Source organism: Myotis nattereri, assembly GCF_964212035.1.
Source record: "Myotis nattereri genome assembly, chromosome: 14".
Lineage (NCBI taxonomy): Eukaryota > Metazoa > Chordata > Mammalia > Chiroptera > Vespertilionidae > Myotis > Myotis nattereri.
In genome coordinates, this window is record NC_138089.1 from 59,835,451 (window position 1) to 59,843,183 (window position 7,733).

The following is a 7,733-nucleotide window of genomic DNA, read 5'->3' on the forward strand; positions in this document are numbered from 1 at the left end:
GACAGGCTGCAACCCTATGCATTGCTAGTGGGACAGCTGGGGGGGCCTCAACCCACAGACAAGGACAAGGAAGGTCCACAAAGCCAGGAGGAGGGCTGGCCACCGATGCTGGGCCCCCCACAGCCCCCCACCCCCACACCCCTGCATCACCAGCTCCCCCCTTCCACCCTGGCACACATCTTGTTGCAGCTCACAGGTCTCGGGCTGTCCGCCCCCCTTGGAGGGCTTGTGTGTCCCTATCTGAGCGGCTCCCTTGCTGAGGAGCCACTGGCCTGTAAGTCCTCCAATGGCTCCCCCTGGGCCCCCCTCCTTCCTGGAGCCAAAGCTCAGACAGGCACTGCCGCAAGCATGCAGCAAAGATGAAGACACAGGATGCCCACTTGGGACACAGACACCCAGAGGTATGCTCCGCAGGTGCCTCTGATCCACGGAACCCTGTAAAAAACGGCGCACAGAGCCCGGAACACAGCCTGTTGGAGGCTCGCCTCTCCCCCCACCAGCTCCGCCCCAAGCTGGAGAGCTGATCCTCCCTCCCCGAGCCTCCCCAGTCTGCTCCTAGCAACAGCCAACAGCTCTTGCCGTTGCCGGGCAACAGGGAGAACCTGTCAGCTCCTAGGAGGCCAGGCTCACCAGAGGTGGGCCCACAGACCCCCATGGACAGAGGCGGGGCAGGATGGGGCCCAGGGAGGCCTGGCCTGCTCCAGCCCCAGGTCAGGTCATGTGGTCCTCGCACCCGTCCTACCAGTTAGCGGCTCCTTTCCAGGTAAGTGTTTTCCTAGAGAGTCCAGCGACCCCTGCCTCCACCCTCCAGGCTGCTCCCTCTCCGCCTGCAGGGGGCTCCCCAGGGCTATGGCTAGGCCCCTGTTTGCTACTCCGGTCACATACCTCCCACTCAGGGGCTCAGAACCCCCCATCTCCAGCCCAGGTTCTCCCCTGACCACCAGCCCGTTTCCCAGGCTGCTCTGAAGCTTCCCCAAGACACTTCACCACTCCCCACCCACCCCCACAACTGGCCCTGTTCTGGGGACCCCGACTTTATGAACTCTCACCATCCAGAGCCATGACCACCGCGCCATCCCCGCATCCTGTCAATTTCTTCCCCTCCTCAGCTCCCCGTCGAATGTGTCCCTGCTCTCTGTCCCTAGGGTCTCTTACTCCAGGCCTCCAGCCTCTCCATGGCTCTCCTGTCTCCCCTGCAGTTCATCCTCTACACTCGGCAAAGGGGACCCTGATGAAAGACATCACATCACTCTCCTGCCCACAAACCTTCCTTATGTGTAGATTCCAGAGAGGAAGGGAGAGAGAGAGAAACATCAATGATGAGAGAGAACCACTGATCGGCTGCCTCCTGCACGCCCCCTGCTGGGGATCGAGCCTGCAACCCCGGCATGGGCTGTAACCTCCTGGTTCATAGACCAGCGCTCAACACTGAGCCACACCAGCCGGCTTACAAGCCTTCTGTGGCTCCCCAGTGCCCTGAGATGAAGCCCACACACACTGCTTTGGACTGGGCAGGAGGCAGAGGTGGCAGAGTGGAGGGTGACCACAAGGGCTCTGGAGAACAGCCTGCAGACTTGCTGGCTGCATATGACTGAACAAGGACAAGAACTCCCTGTGCCTCACTTTTCTTGTCGGCAAAATGGGCCTGATATTACTATCTACCCACGGCACTGGCTGAGGTCAGGGCAAGGGAGGAAGAGTGGGTGAGATGCGCATGCCCTGGTTGGCTGGCTCCCTTGGTCGGAGAATTGTCCCATACACCAAGGACTGAGGGTTCAGCTCTTGGTCAGGCCACATACCTAGGTTTCAGGTTCGGTCCCTGGTTGGGTGTATAGGAGAGGCAACTGATCGATGTTTCTCTCATATCAATGGTTCTCTCTCTTTTTCCCTTTCTCTAAAAAAATCAGTAAAACATGACCTCAGGGTGAGGAGATTATATATATATATTTAAAATATATTTTTATTTATTTCAAAGAGGAAGGGAGGAGAGATAGAAACATCAATGGTAAGAGAGAATCATGGATCAGCTGCCTCCTGCACACCCCCAACTGGGGATCGAGCCTGCAACCCAGGTATGTGCTCTTGGCCAGAATATTTTTTTAAAATATATTTTATTGATTTTTTACAGAGAGGAAGGGAGAAAGAGAGGAATAGAGAGATAGAAACATCGATAAGAGAGAAACATCGATCAGCTGCCTCCTGCACACTCCCCACTGGGGATGTGCCCGCAACCAAGGTACATGCCCTTGATGGGAATCGAACCTGGGACCCTTCAGTCCGCAGGCCGACGCTCTATCCACTGAGCCAAACCGGTCAGGGCTTGACCAGAATATTTGTTTAAATATCCAGAATGTGCGAGGCACATGGAAAGCCCTGGGTGGGGGTGGGCTGTCACAGCAGCAATTCCCGCAAGGCCCGCAGGTGTCCCTGCTGCGGTGTCCCCCTCCCTCCGCTGGGCTAGGCCAGCACGCCAGCACTCTGCCTCGCCCGCTCCCCCCCCCTCCCCACTCATCCCTCCTCCTCTGTCCTTCCCTGTTGTGTCCTGGGCCTCCTCCCCCCCCCCCCCCCCCCCGACCGACCGACCTCAGCGTCCCGGTGGGCCCTCTCCCCCAGGCCTCTGATTCCAGACGCCTGGCAGCACCAGCCCTGACGTGGCTCAACACTTGTCAAATCGAATGAATGAACCCCACCCTTCCACTCTGGAGCTGGGAGAGGTGTAAGGACTAAACCTGTGGACACCGAAACTATTTGCCAGAGTTGAGTGTGCAAAGGAGGGAGGAACCAGGGCCAGGGAGCCTTCCTGGTGGAGGTGCCGTGGGAGAGCTACGGGGGGGAAGAGCGATGGGAAGAGCAATCCAGGAAGAGGGGACAGGGAGGTGGGAGTGGGAGGGTGGCTTTGGGGAGGCCGAGGAGAAAATCCAGAGCCACCGCTGGAGGAACCCCTTGCTTTGCAGCTGAACAACTGAGGCCAGAAGGGGCCAGGGCCCACCCATGCCTTCTAGTGAGGGGTGTCACCGGCACCGGCTGCCTTCACTTGGGGGCCCAGGATCCTTTAGAGAGACGTCGTTTTGGGGGCCGGGGGTGGCTTCCTAGACAGAGGTATGACCTGACCCTGGGCACGCAGCCCAGCACCACTGACTAGGACATAAAAGACAATAAAATGGCCTCGAGCAGAACTGGCGGCACTTCAGCTGGGAGGGAGGTGGCCGCTGCCACTCATGGGGCAGCCAGGACAGCCTTGGGGAGACCCAGGCCACAGGGCAGGCCCAGCGTGTCCTGAGGTCCTGGCCCCGGCTGAGCGGGGGCTGAGCAGCGGGCGGAACGGAGCCCCTCAGTGGACTGAGCTCCAGGAGGGGAAGCTGCCCACTTCCCCAAAGGCAGTTTCGGGCGGGTGTGTCTGCCTCACCCGCGCCCAGAAACAAGCAGAACCCCACAGGGGTCCCCGGAGCCCAGGGTGCCGACCACCCCGCGTCAATGGCACCCAGGTGCAGGGAGTCCCTGTGAGGCCCTGTGACCAAATCACAGCCTGGCAGCCAGCGCCCCACAGCTGCTGCTGAGACCTTGGTGGCTGGGGCCGGCCCCTCCCTGCAACCCCAAGTCAGGCTCCACCTCCTGGGGCAGCCCTGCACCTCCCCTTCCTGCTCCTCAGCCCAGCCGACTCTGAGATTGGAGTCAGCTGCCTGCCCTCCCCAGCCCTTCCTTCCAGCCCCTCTCCAGGCTACTCTCCTTCCCAGAGAAGCAGCCCCAAGCCTGGGGGCCGTGGGGCCCAGGGTACCCCTTCCTGCTCATCCACCTCCTGCACAGACAATTGTCTGTTGTCCTGGAGAACTCAGGCCCCAGCGCTCCTTGCCAGAAGTTTCTGGATGGGCTGGGGGGCCTCCCTTGGAGGGGAGGGGGGCTCGAGAGGAGAGTTCATCTGTTCAGAGGGTGTTCGCTGTGACACTCTTGTGCTGAGAGCCCCGGGGGTGAGGGAGGAGCTGGGAGCCCGCCCTCGGGGAGCAAACCCAGGAAACAGGAAAGAACTGCACAGCTTCGGAGAAAACCACCCCGCGACCCAAGCGCCACTGGGGGCCATGCAGCAGGGAGCAATCCGAGGAGGGGACCTCTAATGATGAGAAGGGACCACCTGTGTGACAAGCCAAGCGAAGGGCGTGAAGGGTAGAGGCAACAAAGACCCCGAGGCAGGAAGGAGCCAGGAAGGAGCGAGTCGGCCAGAGCAGAGAGAGCCAGAGGGACAGAGGTGTGAGGACGGACTGCCTGCCAGAGGCATCCCTGAGGAGTGGGCAGGGAGGGAACCCCAAGGCCCCAGGGGATGCTGGGGTAGGGAGGGGTCTGTCCCTAGAGTCTCATGTCTGGCCCTGCAAATCCAACTGGGCCTGGCACTCAGGGAGTTGCTGACATGACTGGGGGAGAACTGCCCAGCGCTTTGGGAGGAAACCCGGGGGCCCTCGGGCTTTGGGGCCCAGGTCTGAGCCAAGGCCCGCTCCTGGTCCTTGAAGAGTTCATGGCCCAACTTCCACGGTGTCTGCCACATACTTAGTCTCTAAAGGCGCCTCCCGTGGGAAGCCCAGGGTCCTAGGGGGCCTGGGAAACGGCAATCAGCCTGTCCCGGGAGCCACGCCTCAGCTCACCTGGTTGCGTTGCCCTCCCTGCCACGCTGGCCAAAGGCTGGGGCTGGTGGCCTCTCCGGACTCCTCGGGGCCTCCATTAGCGCTGCTGCCTGGGATTTAATTTAATGAAAGAGCGAAAAGGGCCCTAATGAAGGTGAGGCAACAGCCACAGCCACCTGGGCCCTCGGGCTTCCTGTGGCTGACTCTGGGAGGATGCGGGTCGGCGCCCTGGGAGCAAATGCTGCCACGGAAGCCACTGGAGAGAGTTAGAGCCATGAGCCTGGCTGGGGACCCCTTCAGGCTCAGAGAGAAGCGATTTTGAGATGCAAAGGCCCTGAGGTGCGGACCAGCAGGGTTTGTTACAACACAGGCCAGGCTGCGGGCGGACAGGGAATAGCGCCAGTGGGTAGTCAGCAGAGGCGGGAGATTCAGCGCCGTGGGGCAGGGAAACGGTTACATTTTGTTCCAAGTGTGCCGGAAACCACTGGAGGGTGTTAAGGCCCAGTGACCGATCTACTTACTACCTGAAGGCTCCCTCTGGCCCTATGAGGGTTAAAGGAGGCAGGAAGGGAGGTGGGGGTGCCCACCCAGTAGCGCAGGAGGTGAAGCAATGGAGTGAAGCAGCTCCGCGAAGATGGGGGCGAATCACTGGCTGAGCCTGTTTCCTCCGGCAGGTTGGGCTGCTGGGCCCTTCAGGCTTAGCCTCTCCTCCAAATGGGCATCGCTCAAGCATTTAAAAAACCAGTGTAAAGGGCTTCCCTTCGCCCCATTCCTGCGCCCCCACCTTGGCGGACCTCTCCCCCACCCCCCCATTTCTCCATCGCTAGGGATCCTTCTATCCCTGCTCCCGGAACCCCAAGGCTGTATTCCACCAGGGACCAGGCCAGGAGGCGCAGGCAGAGCTGCGGGGGTGCAGCCTCGCAGGCCCGGCCGGTCGCTCCGCCGTCGGCCTCCCGCCCCTGACCCCACCCCTGCCTGGGACCCCGAAACCACGCCCGCCCACGCCCCAAGCTCTGATACACGCGCCCCGCCCACGGCGGCTCCGGGGTCTCTGCGGCCCCGCCCCTCCCGGCTGAAGCCGGAAGCGGTCCCTGCGCGCCGCCCCGCCCCTTCCGGGGCCTCTCTAGGCCGAGGCGAGATTTCGGTGGCCGCCAGCGACCTGGCTGATTCTGCGGGGCAACGGCGCCCCCTGGCGGGCCTGGGGCGCAGCGCGAGAGCAGAGGCCCGCCCAGCCCCGCACCTCCCCACGCGCTGTCTCCCCGCCACGGGCCTGCCCTCCCGCCTCCGCCTAGTTCGCCCGTCTTCGCCGACCTGCCGCTGCGAGGCCAGCGAGGCCCCCTGCACAGGCAGCCGCCTCTCGGAGCCTCCGGGACGCCCCGACGCCCTCTCCCTGTTCCGACCCCCGGCCCCCGGGCCCTCTCCGGCCTCAGCCCATCCCCAGACCGTCCCGGGGCACCGCCTTTCCGCTTCTCTGGTCCCAGCCTCCTCACACCCGTCCCAGGACGCCCTCTCGCCTCCCCCTGCCCCAACCCACGGTCGATGAGACGCTGATTTGGGCGATTACCTCGCTGGTCACTTCCCCTGCTTCCCGGGGGTCAGGCGGTTCCGTGCCCATCGCCCGCGCCCAGCCCACGGCCCGGTGATCAGTGGGGGCTCCGCGTGCCCGGCTGAGTTTGACCTCAGAGACGTGGGCAGGGTGAGAGGAGGGGCTGCGTAATCCTTGGAGGGGCTCTCGGGACCCTTGGCCAAGGTTGGGCCCCTTCTCCGGGATCAGGCAGCCCTTGGGGGGCTGCGGCCTGGCTCCCCCAGGGCCCCGCCCCTCCCTGCCCCGCAGTCTCCTGCGTGCGGTCTTCCCGCGCCTGGACCTCGGGACCCCTGCGCGGCCCGCAGCTCACCGGCCGGGCTAGAGGCTGGGGCGGCGCTGGCCGCGAGGGGGCAGCAGAGGCCGCCTTCCCCGCCTGGGAACTAGGTCGCGCGGGTCCTGGGGGCGGCGGTGCAGGCAGGTTTGCCGCTCGTGGCTTTGAAAGCCGCTTTCTCCTGGCAGCCCCCCCAGGGCTGCTCTTTCTAAGTAACTTTCCGTCCACGATTACTGCTCCCAGTTGTTTGAAAATTAGTCGGTGGCTGCCTGACTGGAGATGGAGGTCAAGGCGGACGCCTGAGGCTTCCCCTGGGCCCCTCCATAAGCTCCTCCAGGTCCCTAGTTGCATCGTGGACCCAGATGCCCTCGCTGCCAGCCCGTGGCCACCTGCACACGCCCTGATGCCAACTGTCCGAGCGCCACTTCCTGTCTCCCAGCTCGGCTCCTCCAGGCCCTGGCCCCGGGGTCCTTCGCTTACCTCCGTCCGAGCCGCCATCCTAGCAGCTCCCCCCAAGCTCTTCCTCCCCATAGCTGCTTCCTCCCAGTCGTTTTAACAAATATATTTTTATTGATTTCAGAGAGGAAGGGAGAGGGAGAGAGAAACATCAATGAAGAGAGAGAATCATGGACCGGCTGCCTCCTGCAGGCCCCCTACTGGGGATCAAGCCCGCAACCCGGGCCTGTGCCCTTGACGGAATCGAACCCGGGACCCTTCAGTCACCAGACCGACGCTCTATCCACTGAGCCACACCGGCTACTGCAACTTCCAGTCTTCCTGGAAAGCCTCCGTGGGCCCTGCTTCTCTCAATTCACACACATTTCTACCCTCGGCCTCTCTAGTTCCTGCCTCTTTCCCCTCCACCAGGTGGTCCAGTCGCACGTGCCCTCCCTGCATGACCCAGCCCTGGTCCCGGCCCTCAGCAGCCCGCTTGTTGGTCCGCTCTCCACCCTCATGTCCGAGAGCAGCTGATGCTGGCCGGGCTCCCAGTGCCCACACTCCCCTGGGTTCCTCCCACTGCCCGGCTGCTCCTGCTCAGGGCCTCGACGGTTCCGCCTCACCTCCCAGCACCGGACAGGAATGTCCCCGCGCTCAGACCTGCCTGCTGCCCTCCTCTGTCCAAACTCACCTCCCCCATCTCACCAGGCCCTTGGCTTTCCCTGCTGTCCACTCCCTCTGCTTCCCAGCTCCAAGGCTCCAGTGCTGGCCGCTCTGAACTCGGGTCCCATACCCACGGTCAACTGGGCATCTCTATGCGGACGTCCAG